The sequence below is a fragment of the Cynocephalus volans genome, chromosome 1, assembly GCF_027409185.1.
Source record: "Cynocephalus volans isolate mCynVol1 chromosome 1, mCynVol1.pri, whole genome shotgun sequence".
NCBI lineage: Eukaryota > Metazoa > Chordata > Mammalia > Dermoptera > Cynocephalidae > Cynocephalus > Cynocephalus volans.
Window position 1 is genome coordinate 301,363,498 of NC_084460.1, and position 20,010 is coordinate 301,383,507.

Below are 20,010 nucleotides of genomic sequence, written 5' to 3' on the forward strand. Positions count from 1 at the left end.
ACGTTCCTTTTCTGTAACTTTCTGGCCTGGAGAAAAAATACTGGGAAGGAACCCCAGTCCTGTGTTAATTTCCTGAGGAGGAATGCCTCTCTCGAGGATTCCTGGAAATTAACCCCTTTGGGGTTTCTCACTGCTCAAAGGAAATGGGCTTTGAGTAACCCTTTGCATCCCTGTCACCCAGGGGAAGAGAGGTGACAAAGAGAGTGCAACAGGGGTCCCACTGAGATGGGAAGCCCCTGGAAGATTTCAGCAGGGGAGCTCACACCCCTGCTCAGTGGCTATGGTGTAGTGGTGGGCAGAGAGGCAGGTGGACACGTGGCCGGTCATGGCTCAAGGTGGGTGGGGGCAGAAAGATCTGGAATGTTCCAGGTGGGGTTGTTCCTTGTTGTAATTAGGGGAAGGGTGTCTGCCTCTGTGACTTGGGCCTCAATTACATGGTCTCCTGCTTCGAGCTGCTCTGAGGCACAAGAAACCCTCCCATGTCAAGGAGGGTGCTGCATTCAGACACACGTGCTCTCATGCACATCCAGTGCCTGCCACGCTGTGGAGAAAACACAGCAGTGGATATTCTCCCCTGAGGTCTGGCTGGCTCTGAGCAGCAAAAGGCCGTGGAATTTAAGTGGAGCAGATGATGGAGGGCTTCTCCAGGGAAGACCAAACCCAGGGCTCATCCTTGCTCTCAGGAAGCTCCACTCCTGCACGAGGCTCAAACCTCAGCCTCGGCCCCCTGCCCCAGCTCCCCAGCAATCCAGGCCTGGCACCCAGCTGAGGACAAACCGAGTTCTCCCTAACCCACCAGGTGGCCAACCCAATCCTGTCCCCCCAGGACAGGTACCTGGCACAGAGGCCAAAGAACTGAGTCCTCAAAGCTGTTTTCCCCAGTACACGTAATCTGGTGCTTTATTTCCCTCCTCTCCTGCAGCAGCCGTACCCACAGAACACTGGGAGCCCTGCAGTTCTTGAAATGGCTCTTCACAGTTGGCAAGCTCCTTTTCCACCATTTTATCCCCAGGCTCGGGTGGTGGGTGGGTGGGCATCACACCCTCACGGAGCCCAGATGGAAATCCGGCATCAGACCAAGCTCAGTGACCAGTTACCCGAGTCTAACAGATTCTCCTAACTCCAACTCCCGTGTTCCCATTCTGCACGGTTGCTAACGACCCATCCCAGTGCAGGGGGGGGAGGCCACCTGTTGCAGGGGGTCTCCTGTGGGTCCGCCTCAAGAGAGTCACATTTAGAGAAGCCTGAGGTAGCAAACGAAGATAATTCCCAGGTTCACTTGGGTCTCAGAAGGATTTCTCCCACCTTGCAACCTCTGTCCACACTTCACTCTTCCCCGCATGGTTTTTTTTGGATGGACTCCTTGAATTTTCACGCCATTTAAAAAGAGAATGTGTGTGGGAGACCAGAGCTCCTAGGTGAGAAGACGTGGCCTCTGCTGGCCCTGCCCAGTGAGGCAGGGAGATGTGGTGCCCCTGCTGGCCTCTCCCTCCCATCTGCATGGCCGTGGCCCAAGGCCTAAAGTCGAGCTGCAGCGTTGTATGTGCCCTGGCATCTGATGGAACCAGGGGGCTCGAGTGGTCCATCCTCAAGCTCCCTTCTCCACTCTGCTCCCTGGTGCTATGCGCTGAACTGTGCTCCTCCAAAATGCACCTGTGGAGCCCTAGCCCCATGGGACGCTATCTGGAGGTGGGGCCTTTGGAGGTGATAAGGTCTGCATGAGGTCATAAGGGTAGGAAGCTCATGGTGGGATTAGTGTCCTTATAAGAAGAGACACCAGACAGCTCTCTCTCTCTCCACCACGTGAGGACCTGGTGGGAAGGCTGCTGTCTGCAAGCCGGGAAGAGCGCCCTCACCAGGAACCAAATCTCCCAGCACCTCGATCTTGGACTTCCATCCATCCTCAGGACTGTGAGGAATGAACACCTGTTGTCTCAGACACCCAGTCCATGGTATTTTGTATGGCAACCTGTGATATTTTGAAACACAGTATATATTTGGTCTTGTTCCCATCTCCTGACAGGCAACGCCTAAAATCCTTTCCAAAGTGATGCATGTCTCTTTGCATGCTAATGAGTTGACTGGTAGCTGGCAGCTCCTAGAAGGCAGTGAGAGGGTTGGGACTTTCAGGGGAGTGTAGAGGGGCTGAAGGTCAAATTGATCACTTATGGCCAATGATTTCCTCAATCTTACCTATGTAATGAAGCCTCGATAAAAACCCAAGAGCTCAGGATTCGGGGAGCCTCCAGACAGCTGGACACGTGGAGGTTCCTGGAGGGGGGTGCACAGGGAGGGCAGGGAAGCTCTGCCCTTTGCACAGCTCACCCTGTGCCCTTCATCTGTGCCCTTTGTGATAAGTGAGTATGCAAGTGTTGCCCTGAGTTCTGTGAGCTGCCCAAGCAAACTAGTCAAACCCGAGGAGGGAGGTGGTGAGGACCCTGATTTCTAGCTGGTTGGTTAGAAGTTCTGGGGGCCTGGCCTTGCCACTGGCGTCTGATGTGGGGGCGTCTTGGGGGCTGACCCCTCTCACTGTGGGATCTGACTGTCTCTAGGTAGACAGTGTTGGAATTGAATTTAATTAGAGGACACCCCACTGTGCCCGCTGCAGAACTGCTTGGTGTGTGGGGGGAAAGAATCCCACATACGTGGTCACAGAGGTCTGTCTACTCAGTAAAAGTGCAGGAAAAACACTTTGCTTTGTGTGTTTTTCCCACTCACAGCCCAAACTGACACACGGGTCAGGACCCCAGCCAAACCACCCTCCTGGCTGGGGGACCAGGTGCAGAGCCTGCTGGTCCCCTAGTAGCCGCAGAAGCATCCAAACCAGCCAACAGCATCTCCTGTGGGGACCAGGGGTGCCCACCCTCTCATCCCTACACAGCTTGCCTCCCACAGCCCTGCTTGTCCACTCCAGTCCCCGCACGGCCTGCGGTGTCCTCCTGCCCTGGGCTGTGAGTGCATGGACTCATAAGCTGCTGTCCCTCTCGTCTGTCCAGGGTTGAGGTCCTGGGTTAGGCCATCCCTGTGACCCTAGGGTGAAGAGGAGGTGGTTGGGGCCATGACTTCTGGGGACAGTGGGTTGCAATCAGAGATGCTGCGACAGAAACAACTGTCTGCCATGAACATACACCATTCCCGTGAAATGACTGTGCCACATCTGGACTGCTGGACCTCCAAATGGGATGCGGCTCAGGCAACACTGGGTAGATTCTGGAAGCTGAGGCTCCAGGATGAGCTTTGGCAGACCAGACGGACGATCCCACGTGGGGCTGGAGCTGTGGGCTATTTTTAAAGCATTCTCTCCTAAGCTATAAATTGAGACCAGGAGTCCCTAAATAGAATCCCCATTTGCCAATTGAGTTGAGTCTCCTTCACTTTCCTGAGGCCAATATCCAGCTGCCTTGCATGTTTCTGGGAGGGGGCAGTTCTAAATGAAAGGGAGAGAAGTTGCTGAGAAGGGCTCCCGGCCCTGTGCCCTGAAGGCAACTGAGGCATTGTGTGTGTGTGTGCGTGTTTAATAGCATCAGCCTGTAGCCTGCAAGTTACTGAATACCAGCCCATGCAGAAGCAGAGGCTGCAGTCCTCAGGGGTGATGGGGTCCTTTGAGGGGGCTGGTCCCCCTCTGGTCCTCAGGCAGCCCCACTGCATCTCCAGCGGACAGGAAAGGCTTCTGCTGTCTCTCCTGGGGTGTCCTGAGGAAGGCGGAGGGCTGGGGAGAGCAGCCCAGGGGAGCAGCGCGATGGAGTCTCACTCACCCACACATGCTTCCTATGGAAAAGTGAGCACAGGGCTGGGCTATCTTTTGTGAGCCAATCAATAAGTACCATTTGCAAAACAATAGGATGGTTTGAACCTCAAGAAACAGGACAGGTCCCAGCCTGCAGGAGTTGCTGCCTGTGCCACCTAAGCAGGCCTGCGAGGTGCAGTTTGACCAAGCCCCAGTCCTGCCATCTCGGCCCACCTGCTTGGGGAAACAGGGGAAGCCTGGGTAGGCTGCTGTCGGGACTGTGCAGGACCAGGGTTCTGATCGCAGGTGATGTGTTGAATTCTACCTGAGCCCTGAGCTCCTGGAACACAGCGAAGGTTCAGGAATCCCCCGGCCCTTTGCATTGAAGAAACAGCTCACTGCAAAGAACACCGCTCCCCTCAGGACCTAGATGAGACTCGCATGTGGCCCCCTTGCTTGCCTGTGACTCAGCCAGCCCAAACCCTCGAGATTCCCTCCTCTGCCTCATGAGTGATTAGCTGGACTGCAGGTCCCCATTGACCCATCAGAAGGAAATGCCTGTGGACCAAACTGTGGCTCAGCAACCCTCCTTCCTTCAGGCGCTGAATACTGCCCCGCCTCATCCTGAGAATGTTCTCCATCTAGGATGGGATCCCGCCCCCCTTTCATCCCACTCCCCACGCCCGCCCGGTCTTTCCCGCCCTGCGCCCTCTCTGTAGAAGTGCAGCCTCTCCGCCCTGCTCCGAGTTCCTGGTGCCTCCCTCCCTTGCAATGATACTTTGGAACAAAAGTCTCCCCCTACTGAGTCGCATTTGACACACACAGAATTCACTGGAGAATGCCACCCTGCGAGTGTCCAAGGGGTGGACTTTCAAGCCCAGAAGCAGCAAGCGCAGGAGGAGTGGAGGTGGTCAGGGCCAGGTGGACAAGGTCCAGCTTGGGGCTGCGTCAGGTGTGGATGAACATATTTTAAATTTTATATGGAAGGGAAGAGGAACTAGAAGAGCTAAAACAATCTTTGATAAAGAAGAAAAATGTGGGAGGAATCGCTCTACCTGACTTTGATACCTGCTCCGTAGAGTGATCGGGACTGTGGAGGGACAGACAGAATAGAGGACAGAATGGAGAACCTGGAAACAGACCCACACGCGTACTCCCAATTGATCTTTGACAAAAGTGCCCGAGTAATTCCAATGGAAGAGGGAAAGTCTCTCAACAGACAGTGCCAGAGCAAGTGGACACCCATTGGCAAAAAAAATAAACGAACTGCATCCTGTGTCCCACCATATGCAAAAATTAACTCAAAATGCATCAGACTTAAACGTAGAGTGTGAAACCATCAAACTTGAAAAACACAGAAGGATGTCTTTGGGATCCAAGTGAAGAATTCTTAGACTTGACACCAAAAGTGCAATCCATGAAAGAAAACAACTATAAAATTTAGCCTCGTAAAAATTATAGCTTTTGCTCTGTGAAGGACCCCACATCTGACAAAGGACAAAACCCGGAATATATAAAGAAGTCTCAAATCTCAGCAGTAAAAAACTCCAACAGAAGCTCATGTACAGAAGACATGAACAGACACGTCACAAAGAGGATGGATAGACAGATTAGCTCATGAAAAATGTTCAACGTCATTAGTCACTAGGAAAATGCAAATTAAGACCACAATGAAATACCACTAACTCCTTTCAGAACAGCTAAAACTCACAATAGAGACAACTGCAAAGGCTGGTGAGGATGCTGAGAAATTGCATTTCATGCACCACAGGTGGGAAGGTAAGACAGTACACTGCTATGGAAAACATTTTGGAGTTTCTTAGTAAAAGACAAACATACACGTACCACGTGATCTAGCAATCACACCTCCTGGCATTTCAGAAATGGAAACTTGGGTCCACATAAAAACTTGTGCACAAATATTCACAGCAGTTTTATTTGTAATTGCCAAAATCTGGAAACAACCTCAATCTCCTTCAGTAAGTGAATGGTTAGACAGCGGTCCACACGTAACGTGGAACAGTGCTCAGCAATGAAAAGGACAAACTGTCGACACACACCCAGTAAGGGTGGGTCTCACGGGCGTTAGCTGAATGAAAAATCAGTCTCTGCAGGCCACATGCTGCACAGTTCCATTTATGGAATATTCTCTGAATGACAGTCACAGAGCTAGAGGACAGATTAGTGGCTGCCAGGGGTTAGGCACAGGACAAGGAGGAGGAGGTTGGGGTGGCTATGAAGGGTGGCTTGAGGGAAATCCACATGGTGACAAAACAGTTTGGACTTTGGCATGGTTGTGGCCACACAAATTACATGTAAAATTTATATGCAGAATTATGTAAAACCACACACACACACACACACACACACACACACACACACACACACACACACACACACACACACACACACACACACACACACACACACGAGTGCAGACAAAACAGGTGAAATCTCAGTAAGGTCGGTGGGTTATGTCAATGTCAATTTACTGGTTTTGGTTTTGTGACATAGTTACCCCCAAAAGGTCACCACTGTTGAGGGGACTGGGTGACGGGTACATGGGACCTCTGTGTACTCCTTTTGTAATTTCCTGTGCATCTACAGTCCTTCCAAAACTAGAAGCAAAACAAAGAAAGAAACAAAGCAGCGGCAGACAGGTACTGATATCAGGAAGGCACAGCCACACCACCAGGGAACCGTGGGCCCAGCACAGCATCCCGCAGCAGCACAGCAACAGGCAGAAGGTCTGTGCAAAGATGCCAGCGTGGTTTTTTCTTGTTTGTTTGTTTTTTTAATAACAAAAGAAAACAAATGTAACAGAAAATGAAAAGTCAGATAAGAATTCCACTTTGAAGGCACAATTATTCCAAAAACAGGAAAAAATGTACACTCAAACTGCTTTTATGTTTTATGTCCAGCAGAAATCCAGTGATGGCTGGAGGTCATGTGTAAACCGGGCCCCTCTTGTCCCCTACACAGGGATGCTGTGACAGTGGACCTCACGTTTCACACTCTCCCCACAGGTGACCCCATCCGGGAGCCTGGGTGAGACACTACCTCTACCTGTGGTTCCCAAATCGTGCCCCAGGCCTGCCCTCACCACCTGCGGGGGGCAGCCTTCCAGTGCACCTGTCTCCTCTCCAGGTTAATCTGGGTCTTCCTGCACAGCCGGCAGCCCCGCTCAGGAAGGGCAGCACCATTCCTAGCGACTCACCCATGTCAGTCCCCATGGGTGCCCTTTACTCAATGCCAGCAAATCCCTCCAGCCCTGGCTCAGAAAGCGCTTCCTATCCCCTCCCATGCCAGCCGCCACCTGGATCCCCGGTGACATTGGGAGCCCATAACTGCTCTGAGACAGAACAGAGGCAGCTGCTGCTCCTTCCACCTCCCCAGCACCCTCGCCCCAGAAGAAGTGGCGAGCATGTCTACTGCAGCACTGTTCACAGTAGCCAAGAGTTGGAACCAGCCCAAATGTCCATCCTCAGATGAGCGGATATGGAAACTGTGGTGTATCTACACAATGGAATACTACTCTGCTGTACAAAAGAATGAAATACTGCCATTTGCAACGACATGGATGGACTTAGAATTATATTAAGTGAAACGAGTCAGGCACAGAAAGAGAAATGCCACATGTTCTCACTTATTGGTGGGAGCTAAAGATAAATAAATAAATATACAAACAAAGGGTGTGGGTGGGGGAAAGCAGAATAACCACAACAATTCCTTGACCTTGTTAAGACAAATGACCAGATGTGATGCAGCATGGGGGCGGGGGGGGGGGGAGAGGAACGGGTAAAGGGACACGAAAATCAAGTACAATGTATGCTGAGAAATTAAAATAAAAAAAAGAAGTGGTAGAGGTCGCGCCCAACCCACGAGACCGACGTCCTGCGGTGGAAGCCGGGGTGCAGCTGTGAGAGCCCGGCTGCGACCCTGGGGACGCTCGCGTGGAGCTCGAGGGGGGCCGGGAGGACCCTCGGGCGTGGGCTGGTCCTCAGGGGTCCGTCCTCCTGGGCCCAGGTGGAGCGGCGACGACGGCGTCGGCGGCTCATAGCCAGGCCCGTGTTGGACCCGACGACGTGCAGCTGCAGCGACACACGACACCCCTCTCCGAGAGGCTTGCCCCCCCTGCACCGCCCCTTCCACGGCCCGCCCTGTGCCAGGGCAGAGAGGGCAGGGACGACGCCTCCCCAGCGCGTCCCTCCTGCTGGCCCAGGCATGCGAGAGGGACCGTCGCCGGGGCCCTGGCGCGCTCTCCACGTCTCCTCCTCTTTCATCGCGTCTCCCCACAGCTGGGCAAGGACAGGGAGCGAGGAGGGGCCAGTGGCGCGACGTCAACCCCCACGTCCCCCTGAACCGCAGGCCTGGGGATCTTCCTGCTCCTGTTATCAGCCCCCACAGCCCTGCTTCACGGAACTTCCAAACATGGTGAGTGAGGAAGGAAAGAACCCAGAGACTCTTACATCCAACCTCGTCACAACTCAGATGCCAGAGGGCCAGCGACCCCCCGCAGCCCAGGGGTCACCGAGAGGCAGACACAAGCCTGGGAGGGCTGCACTGGGCTGCTGGGGGCTGCTGGCCAGGAACACCTGCCCCGTGCAGCAGAGGTGCAGACAGACACAGGACATGGATACGTGTGGGACGCCCCAGCAGCAGGGGGACAGGCGGGGTGTGCACACCCGGGAATCTGAACGGGGTCACCTCTCGGGACTGATGCCGGGCTCCACCACGCTGCCCCTAAATCCGAGTCACCAGGCTGGGACTGTAATTCACACCCTTCCTGACAACCGCTGGTTAGACTCACACCCCGAACAGCCCGCTGAGATGCAGGCTGGCGGACACGTGGACTGGGGAGGGGAATGCCACCTTTGCAGCACCAACAGAGATTAGGTGCCCTTACCTGCCAAAGACGGGCAATTACGTCCTGCGCTTTCAGACTCAGCCCGGGTGGGTCACCAGCAGGTTTACGTAAGTGCCACTGTGGGTGGCCCCTTTTGAACCTGATATCTAATGCCTCCTCAAACACACCAATTCTGTGTTCTTTCCGGCTGACTGAATGTACAGCCTGCATTCTGTGCACTCAGGGATCCTGACATTGTGTTGCCGGAAAGCTCTATCATGGCCTTTTAATAGCGAGCAGTTCAGCTAGCCTGGCTGGAGGGAGGCCTGCATTAGGAGAGGGGCCTGGCGTCCAAACTGCAGGTGACACACGCGCCATCCACCCTCTCCACTGTCTCGAGGACATAGCCCTGAATGCCCCAGCCTGTGCTGACGTTAACGCTCCTTCCCACGGCCTCCCAGCAACTGTGGGGTGTGAGTCCTCCCAACACATTTGGGGAAGAAGCACCCCTGCATCCACAGGACGGGCTCGTTGCTTTCACGAGACCACCCTTCTGTTCTAGGATGCACAGGACGAGACGCTGCACCCACGCACCCACGTGAGGGAGCAAGAGACCCCGCACGCTGTTAGGGGCCCCTGTCGAGGGTGGGCCCTGGGCCTGCAGGACACCTCGAAGCTCTGTCCTCTCAGTGGCCTCAGCCCCCTTGATACCCACCCACCGAAGGTGCCATGCTGGCTTGCTGACTTCTCCCGCGTGACCCTCTCATCCCTCCTGTGTCTTCTGATTTATATAAATATTTCCCGGAAGCCTTGTGGAGAGGAAGTCCCTCGTAGTCGAGTGTACCCTCTGCTTTCTTACTCCCACCCCGGTATCAGCTCCCGTATCCCTCTTGCCCTGTTTTGCCTGCTCCATCCATCAGTGTGATTTTTAATCATCTTAGGTGTTTCTGAAGGATTTTTCTGGAATATTCTAGAACATTCCTCCCAGAAAATGACGCTCGGATAGACAGTGTGAGACTTCCTTTTTCGTGCCACGCCCTAGAGAGGTTACTCTGCTCTTACTGTGCACGTCTAGTTGTGGACACATTCAGTCACACCCCGTGTGCCGAGCTGGCTGTCAGGACGTAGAGGCGAGGGGGACACAATCCCTGCCTCACGGATTTGCACCTGTGTCCGAGATAAAGGGTGTAGTTCAAACAACTCATGGAGTGGGATAAAAGCTTGTGCTGCTGTCAGGCGTGGGACCAGAAGCAGCAAAGTTATCAAACCAAGTCACGGCTCTGCTGGAGCCCTCCGGAGGCCCCCACGGCACTGAGAGTCAGCACCACTCCCTGGTCCTCATGGCCCACGCCCCACGGCCCGTCCTCCTACCCCGCGCCTCCTGCGGGTTCTTGAGCATGCCCCATGCATCCCACCCTCAGGGCTCCATGCCTGCTGTACCTCTGCCTGGGACACTTTTCTCCAGAGCTTCACATGGCTTGCTTCTGCATGTTGCTCAGTTTCTGCTGCAGGGGGACCTTCTGGGGGACATTTTTGCATCTCACCATCTCCCACAACTTCACCCTGTGTGTCTCGTCTTCACAGAGCTCCTCCCGACTGGCCCCGTGTCACACGTGTCTGGGGTCTCTCTATCGTATCAGTGTCCAAGGGCTGCAGGGACAAAGTTCTGTGAAGTGGCTTAATTGACACAAATGTAATTAATCTCCGACGCTGCCCCACCTGGCGTCGGAGAGGTGGCCGGGCACTGCCATGTCCTGTGCCATCACGCTGGTCAAATCTCACTCCCAGCCCTGGCTCTGAAGGCCCGTCCTTTGTTTGCACCTCTGCTCCGCTACTCAGACACAGGTTCCTTTTTGTTTTTATTGAACAGAAATCTTCATACTGGGAGGAAAATTACAGAGGAAAACCCAAATGCCCTTTGGCACTTAGCGCCAAGGCTCTGTTAGTTCATATGCCGATTCCAGTTCCAATCGTGAACATTCTTATGTGGCCCAAATCGTTGTGTACGTGTTCTTTTGCCTTCTGCCTTTCTTTTGACAGTTTGAAAAACGATTTTCCAGGACTGTGCAACGTCTGTATGGTCACGGCTTCAGCAGAAGTGAAGTACTTCTCTCTTGGCTGCTGACACAGCTGCCCCGGCTGGTGGCACAGCGGGCAGTCACAGGCCTCCAGGTTTCCGGCTATGTCAGATCATGAAGCTGTGGGCCTCCTGTCAGGCAGGTCTTCCTCTGGGCTGTGTGTCTAAAAGTGAGGCTCTCTGGCCAAAGTACGCAGTGGGTGTGATTAATCCATTTATGCAGCACCACTGGTGAGAGCCTGCCCGTGATCGACACTGCAGAAGCTTCATACACTCCAGAAGCTTCCCTCGGTGGGGAAGGTGGGGTGTGGGCAGATCACTGCAGCCCCGCGTGGTGGGAGCAGGGGGTTGGTGCATCACACCTCCTGGTATCTGGACAGATCCGAGGCGGGACCGGGACACGTGGGCGTGGGGTGGGCTGGGGGGTGAGGGGAGGCGAGGGGCGGCCGGCTCCCAGACCTCGGGCTTCTCCACGGCCAACCACAGATGAGAACTGATGCCCTCAGCCATCTGCTATGCCCTCACCCCGCCTGGTTCAGGCCTTTCTCACACTGGTCAGAGAGCCAAGCGCTAGCCAGGGACGGGGGCGGCTGTGCCAGCGCGAGGCCCCCGCAGCCCTGTGCAGCTACAAGGGCAGAGAAGTTCCTCTGCGGCCTCCTCCGAGCCACCGGGCGAGTCATGTAAAACCCCGTGCGTGGAAATGCTTGGAAAAGAACGGAGCACCCCACGGATGTCAGGAATTGTACGTAGGGGCGTGTACTGAATAAGTACCAGGAAAAGAGGGGTCTTCCCAGAATTATGAGAAAGAGACAAATCAAGGTAACACCTCTTCCTGGGACAATCACATCATAGATTTGAATGGCTCAGGCTTTTTAAAAGTAAATTTATAGGCAACAGCCTAGGAGTCACGCATGATACCTTCTTCCTGCCCCTGGGTCCCGCCTCCATGGTGCCTCGTGGCCCCTGCCTTCCACATGTAACGACACCTGCCACCTCTCACCGTCATCACCATTGTGTGGGGGGCTTAGGCCGCCACCCCTCTGCCTGGGCCTCCTGTTCCCCCCACTTCCACTCGACACCCTGCCTCCCATGCCCACCCCAGCCTAACCCACTGCGAGCCCGCTCCCCGCTTCTCTGGGTTTGCTGCTCTGCACGTTGCACACAGATGGAGTCGTATAGGATGTGGCCCTGTGTGCCTGACTTCTTCCACCCAGCATGACATCCTCAAGGCTCATCCACACTACGGCATGAATGAGCTATTTTTACCCACTGTACAATACGGACGTGTGACCTCCCCGCATCTGTTCTCCACACATGGGGCCTGCAACTCAGACAAACCCGCTCCCTCTCAGGGCTTCCCTTCACAACCAGATTTAAACCCAAATTTTGACCGTGGCCTGCAAGGCCCCATGTGGTGCAGCCGCTGTGTGCCCACCAGCTGGCCCTTGCCCACTCTGCTCTCTGCCCCGCGGCCTCTGTCCTGCCTGGGATGTGGCCACTCAGTCCCACTTGGAACCTCTGGACAGAGGACTCCCCTGTGTGGATCATGCGTGCCCATCCTCAGAGTCCTAATCCCTCATCACTGGCCTGAAATAGCACCTGCCACATCCTTCCTAACCCTTCGTCAGGGCCAGATCCTGGGGTGCAAAATTAAAGGAACACCTCCCTCTGCAGCAGCCCTGCTCTGCAAGACCCGGGCGAGTGTCTGGGCAGTGCCTCAACTCCCCCAGTTCCAGCCCTCGCTGCGGGTGTCATTCTGTGTAAAGTCAGAGGTAACGCCACAGCCACTCCAACACATTCAGTGAATGAATTTTACCTAATCCAAGTGAAAAACCACTTTCATAGTGTGGATATTGATCGGTGTCACTGGACAGGAAAATTACAATTCATGGCAGATTAGATTCCCAGGACCGAGCGGCCAGCGGGCACAGGCAGTGGCTGTTGTTCGCGGCTTGGTGACGGCTCTGGACTTTCCATTTCTCCATTTGTCTCCAGCACTTAGCTCACAGGTGTGACGCCTTCCCACAGAATCACGGGTGACGTCCCCATGCAGGTCTCCCTCCAACTGGCATGTCTGACTGGGGAAACCCTGCTGTCTACAGAAATGTCCAGTGCACAGTAACCGGGCATCGCCTCAGGATTAAGGACATTGTTAACGCCTGCTGGGCTGGGCAGACTGGCTTCGTGTGGTCACTCACACGCCTGCTGTGGCTCCCGCCCTCTCCTCGGGCTCAGGAGCGCTCGTGAGGACGCAGGGAGAAACCAGCGGACAGCAATGGTCAGCCAGTACGACTGCGGCTGTGCACGGCAGGATCCCCACATACGCCGAGCGACACGAGAAGGTGCCCGCACTCACACTCTGCCCTCGCCTCTGCTGGACATGTAGACGGGGCAGAGAGTGGGCATCTCTTCTGGCATCTCCTTAAAAGTGTCATCACTGGGAGCAGGGGAATGAATAGGTGCAGCACAGAGGATTCTTAAGGCAGTGAAACTACTCTGCAGGACCGCAGTAGGATTTATACATGTCATTACCCGTTCGTCCAAAGCCAGAGAAAGTACACCCCCAAGAGTGAACCCTCATGTAGACCATGGGCTCGGGGGGATAATGTGTCAGTGCAAGTCATCACTTGTGACAACTGGACCCTCTGGCAGGGGATGCTGAGAATGGGGGAGGCGGTGCATGTGGGCAGGGGGTACATGGAAATCTCTACACCTTCTGCTCAGTTTCCGGTGGACCTAAAGCTGTTCTAAAAAACGAGGTCTTAGACAGACAAGCAAAAGTGCTGTAATCTTTCCCCAGAGCCCCAGCAGCCCTGCCCCCGTGTCTCCTTGGCCAGCAGCTGGTCATATGCCCCCTCCTGACCCATCATCAGTGGAGGGGTAGACACAGGGACAGAACCGAGGAACAGTGGTGGGTGCCAGAGGACAGTGGCAGGGCCACATCCAGAGATGCACTTTGCTCAGCTATTTATGAAACATTGGGATCGCAGACTCGAGCCATCAACTTGTCACTTTGGTACTCACTCTTTAAAAACAACTTTCATTGAGGAACAACTTACACACCCCAAAATTCACCTATTGCAAGTGCACAATTCAGTGATGTTTAGTAAATTCACAGGATGGTGTACCATCACTGCAATACAATTCCAGAACATTCCCATCACCCTGAAAGGACCCCATGCCTGTCGGCAGTCACTCCCTACTCCCGTCCTCCCAGCCCCGGCATCCACTAATCTACTTTCTGTGTCTCTGGATGGGCCAGTCCTGGATATTTCCATAAAGGGGATCATACAGTGTGCGGTCTTCAGTGGCTGGCCCCTTCCCACCTGGCATGATGTGTTCGAGGCCCCCTCGTGCTCTGGCACACAGCACAGCCTCTTCCTTTTTATTACCAAATAGCACTGCACCGTGAGGATGCAGTTTGTGGACTGTGTGTCTGCTCGTGGGCACGTGGGCTGCTCCCGCTCTGTGGCTAGTGTGAACAATGCAGCTCTGAACATTCGTGCGTAAGTTTTTGTGAGGACACATGTTTTCAGTTCTCTTGGGTGGATACTGAGGAGCAGAACTGCCAGGTCAATTCCACTACTTTACTTTTCGAGCAGCTGCCAAACTGTTTTCCAAAGTGGTGGTACCATTTTACATCCCTGCCAGCAATGCACGACAGTTCCAGTTTCTCCACATCCTCGTCAACACCTGCTATGGTCTTCCTTTTCTATTACACCTGTTCGGGTGTGAGCCCAACTCTTACTGTAACAAATTATGTGTCACATACCTCACAGCTGACCACAACTGCTCCCAGCCCCCATATCTGCCACAGTCACCAGTGGAGGCTGCTGAGCCACAGGTTAAATTCCTGAAGAGCAGCCACGGTGCCCACCGTGTATTTCTGTGGCTTCTCTCCAGTTCCTGGCCTTTTTGCCAGATCCTTGATGCCCGAACAGCCCAGTGGATGAGAGCGTGGAGCCCAGCGCTCATGCAACCCAGCTCCCCACATCCCAGCAGGCCCCACTTCTCTTCCCAGGTGGTTCCTTCACCTCTCTGAGCCTCAGTTTCTCCATCTGTAAAGTGGGGTGATAACAGCACAGCATCATCACGCGGAATAAACAAGTTGATAGGTACAAAGAGCTTCAAGGGCAGACCTGGGGCACACAGGCCCCCATAATGCCTTCACTCTCACAAACACAGAGTGTCGAGGCCAGCTGCCCAAGACCTTCAGTCATTCTGTGGGCATCAACCGGGAGCAGCCCTCGGCTTCACTAACATGACTGCTGGCCTGGGTAAGCCACTGATGAGCCCATGGGGGATCGAGCTATGCATTGTCCTCAACTTGTCTGGCAGACCAGTCACCTCCTACTTTGTCACAGGCCATGCAAGCCAATGGAGAAGTCCCTGCGAGTTTGTGGGCAGCAGGACGCCTCTTGGCTGGTGACAATCTCCAGGGGAGTGTCCATTCTGTCCAGCATGAGCCACTCTGCAGCAGTGATGGTTAATCGTGCAGCGCGCAGCAGTGAAGTCCCCACACAGCTCCTCCGGATGAGCCACCGTGGATGCTGCTGGGTCGGCCAGGCCCAGATTCCAACACGGCAGACCTGCCCATTAACCCTCATTCAACGGTGGTGGTGAGGAAACAGAGTCAGGCTATACAGAGCCCATCAGGGGTGAGGAAAGATTGTCCAGACTGTGCAGAGAAGACCACATGGCAAATGCACGTCTGAGCATCAATTTAAAAGCATGCAAGCTTAATAAAACACACGTACACAGAGTGTAATGAGGGTATTAGCATCTCACGTTGACAATCTGGTTCCTGTTGCTCCATTAAGTTGGATGAATTACTGCTCCATGGAAAGACTCTGTTGCACACATGGCTAACCTTTTTCAGAGCTTAGGTAGATGCGAGCTGGTGACCCCAAGTGTCCAGAGGTGGGGAGAGTTCTTGGGGCCTAGGAACAGTTAGGATCCCAGCTGCCAGCGTTCATCCTCCCTGGGGGATTATCTTAAGTCTCACTGGTTCTCAAGTGAGTGGAACGGAGGTGCTATCTTGGGGTCTGGGGTTTCAGCCATGGCAGGCCCCAGATGTGCCTACCAGAGTCCTCGGGCAACTCACCAAACAGGTGATTTGTTCAAATCAACCCTGGCAGGGCAACTGCTGAAATATCTGTGGGTACTGGAAAGAGACGGTGAGTGGAGCTCTGTGGGATGAGAGAAGCATAAATATAAATTGGCCAAGCTCATACGTACCCAAGGAAGTGATTCAAAGTGGTTCCCGGGCGGCTGCTCGCTTGTTCCAGTGTTTCTGCCCTTGCTGAAAGCATTTCTGTTCCTGCCACACCTCTTGTTTGCTTTTGTGATTTTAAGAAAAATCACTTTTCTTGGAAAAAATTATCCAAGCTCACTATAAGGGATTTGAGCCATGCGGAAAAATCTAAGAATGTTGGGAGATATTTGTAATGTTTAACATTTCCAGAATAGAAAAGAAATTTCTCCACATCAGCCAGAAAGGGACCGCTATCTCAGCAAAGAAGGGGAGTGGGGTGCAAACGGGCAGTGTGAAGAAGAAACTCAGGATGCCACAAGCACTCGGAAGCAGAAAACCACACTGAAACCGTGGCTCTCCTCTGCACCTCTGACCGGTGGCAGTTAGGATGCTGGGTCATGACAGATGTTTGAGAGGTGTGGACAAGAGGCCCCTCCTGGAACCGGCTGGAGTGAACGACAGGCTCTGCCCTGGAACCGGCTGGAGTGGACGACAGGCCCTGTCCTGGAACCGGCTGGAGTGGACGACAGGCCCTGTCCTGGAACTGGCTGGAGTGGATGACAGGCCCTGTCCTCGAACCAGCTGGAGTGGATGACAGGCCCTGTCCTGGAACTGGCTGGAGTGGACGATGCTCTCCTGGAACTGGCTGGAGTGGACGACAGGCCCTGTCCTGGAACCGGCTGGAGTGGATGACAGGCCCTGTCCTGGAACTGGCTGGAGTGGATGATGCTCTCCTGGAACTGGCTGGAGTGGACGACAGGCCCTGTCCTGGAACCGGCTGGAGTGGATGACAGGCCCTGTCCTGGAACTGGCTGGAGTGGACGATGCCCTCCTGGAACTGGCTGGAGTGGATGACAGGCCCTGTTCTGGAACTGGCTGGAGTGGACGATGCCCTCCTGGAACTGGCTGGAGTGGATGACAGGCCCTGTCCTGGAACTGGCTGGAGTGGACGATGCCCTCCTGGAACTGGCTGGAGTGCAGACCATAGGTGCAATTTTGTTGTGCATCCAGCACCCTCAGCCAGAGCTGCCCAGGAGAAGCCTAGCAGCAAATGAGCCCCCAGATCTCAGCAGCTCAGCCCAACATCAGTTGCTTCTTGCTCAGTGTGTGACACAGCTTGGAAGTGGGTTCTGTTACACCCCACGCTGCAGAAACCCAGATGGACGGATCTCTGCCACCTAGAACAGGGGTTGGCAAACTTCCTGTGAAGAGCCACACAGGAAATATATCCCACTTTGCAGGCCATACAGCTGCTGTTACACATATTCAATTCCAGGCAAAAGCAGCTATCACTGAGACATAAATAAATGCAACATGGCTGTGTTCCAATAAAGCTTTATTTACAAAAACAGATGGCGAGTTGGATCTGGCCTGTGGCCCACAGTTTGCCAACCCCGACCTGAACATTGGCAGTCACCATGCCAAGGGCCGAGAGGGCGCAAGGCATGACAATGTCACCAGGGCTCTTCGCTGCCGACCTGGAATGATACCTGTCACCTCTGCTCACAGCACACCAGGCAGAAGGAGACACGTACTGCCTCGCTGCAAGGGACCTGGAAGTGTGGTCTGCTGAGTTCCTAGGAGGAGAGAACTGAACAGTGATGACCTCCAGCAGTACCTGGTGCAGTGGGTTAGAAATCGTGGTTCTCACCTGATTTTAGAATAAGGTTTTTAGGTAAATGCACGTATGGGGCAAAAGCCCTTGGACAGGGGGCCACAGCCCATAGACAGTGTGGCCAAAGCCCATCTACTCAACTCTTAATCACTGGTCAGGTACGGGACTGTATACTTTAATTATTTTAGAGGTGACACGTAGTTGTCATACTGGTTCTGTTAAGAGATTTTAAGAATCGCTAAAGGGAAAGTTGTGGAAAAGATGTTTTTGCTAGGGGCAAGCGGTCTGTTCGGGAAAACTTTAGAGATAATTGTATTTAGATTTTATCATAAGAGTTTAACTTTTGTTTAAGGAGAGGTCATACTTTAGATAACGAGCCAGTTGGACCAATTTAGGCCTTTACTAATTGTACTCTGGAATGTCGCTTTAATTTACTGATGTTACTAGTTTCCATTGCTACGCTCTACTTAGCCATGGACAACTTTTGTTACACGGCCCACGTCCTATGTCCTAGTTTGATGATTGAATCCACTGATTTTTCCTGTAAAACTTCCTCGTCTTGTCAATAAAAAGAAAGGCTGCTTTTGGATCGGGGCTGCTCCCTGATGGGTGGCTGTCCCGCCAGGCCTCACCGATTGCATTTTGAGCGAATTCTTTCTTTCTCTTTTCTCCGTCTTGGTTACACAGAGGAAAGTGTAACACCTGGAATATCCAGCAATTTTACTCTTTGATATATTACCCCAGAAAAATTCTTACACAGATCCATATGGAAATGTGAGTGTTAAAAGGAAACTCTCAGAAAAAAAAGTAAAATCATGGCTCTCATAGAAATACAAAATGGAACACGCGTTTGAAATTTACTCATTCATCAGTGAAGGAGTCAGACAGATGTTATAACCGGTTCCAAAGAGAAACCAAAAAACAGCCACATTTAGAGATGAGGAACATTTAAGTTGATATGCAAGTGGAGGCAAACTGTCTTTCCCTGGGGATGAGGGGTATTAATTAGACTTCTACTGGACAGGATGGAATGTTCGTCACTACATGAATTATCCTGCATTGCTACCAGTGACCTACAACCTTGTCAGTTCAAAGACAATGATGGACTAGAACCAAGCAGCCTTGAGAAGAGTCCCCTGGACAGCGAACGGTTTTCTGCTGGACCGCACGTGGTCCTGCTCCTGCACACGTGAGGTTGTCCTTACAGCGTGGCAGGCACCTGAAGCCATCGCTGGAGAAGGGTGTAGTGACATGAGACGGCATCATGGAACTGGAGGAAGCGGTGGGAACAGCCGCCCCAGATGCTGACGTGGCCACAAGGGAGGATCAGAGAGACGCAGCGTTGAGTCAAGGAGGACGGGACACAGGTACAGAACCCGTCACCATGCATGAACATGAAAAGGGAAGCACACAAGACAGCAACACGTTACGCAAGAACACACATGAACAGAGACGCACAAGGCAGGGGCTGCCTCTGTGACGAGGGGTGAGAATGGCATGCAGGCTAAAAACAAACACGTGAACCAACAAACAGCAGAGGGGACGCTCAGGGCCCCAGTATGAGAAGGCACCAGGAACCCAGAGTTGTGGTTCCTTCCCCTCCCTCAAAACAGCAACAACAAAGACTAAAGAAGAAAAAAAATCCAAACTCCCCTCTTAGAAAAACCATCGTTAACATAAGTGAACATCATCCTGATATTTTTATGCATATATACAAATAAAATGTAGGTGTACTTTTATAAAATGGGATCTGACTATGAATGCTGTTCTATCTAATTTACTTTGACGTTACTTAACATAGGTAAATGGAAGTGAAACTAGTGAATTTTCTAAACTCAAAATATTTCTGGACCATAGAAGTCTGTACCTTTGATTTTAAAATCCTCTGAAATGGAAAAAAAAAACAATTGGTTCTGCCTATTGAAAGATCCCACCACAGACTCACACGTACACAGGTGCATTTTTTCTATCCCACTTTTTCGAATCACTAATTCATGAACACCAATTATCCTTATGTTGGACTGTCTTTGTCTATTCTTGATGCAAATTAGGTCTGAAGATACAAAATTTGTAATAATCTGTTTTAATCTCTGTGCCTCATTTATCTCCATTATTGTGGTTATCTAGAGCCTTTCTTCCAGGCGAGTGGTTCTCATACTGTGGTGAGCATTAGAATCCCCTAGAAGACTCATGGAAACAGACTCTCACTGCATGCCACCCCCCCGGGAGGCCGGAAAATCTGCTTCTCTGAGTTCCCAGAAGATTCCAACGCTGCCGGTCCAAGGACTGCACTTTGAGAATCATTGCTTTTTGCCAGGAGTTTGATTTCAGCCTTGTCTATTTGTTCTCTTTGTAATATATTTATTGGTTCTTTATCGGTACTGTTTTGGTTTTCAATTTGTTTCTTGAGGTCTGGAATCTTATTTTTATTTCTTAGTCTTCTATATATTTTTGACATTTAATTTATTGAATTTGTGTTCTTATCAAACTA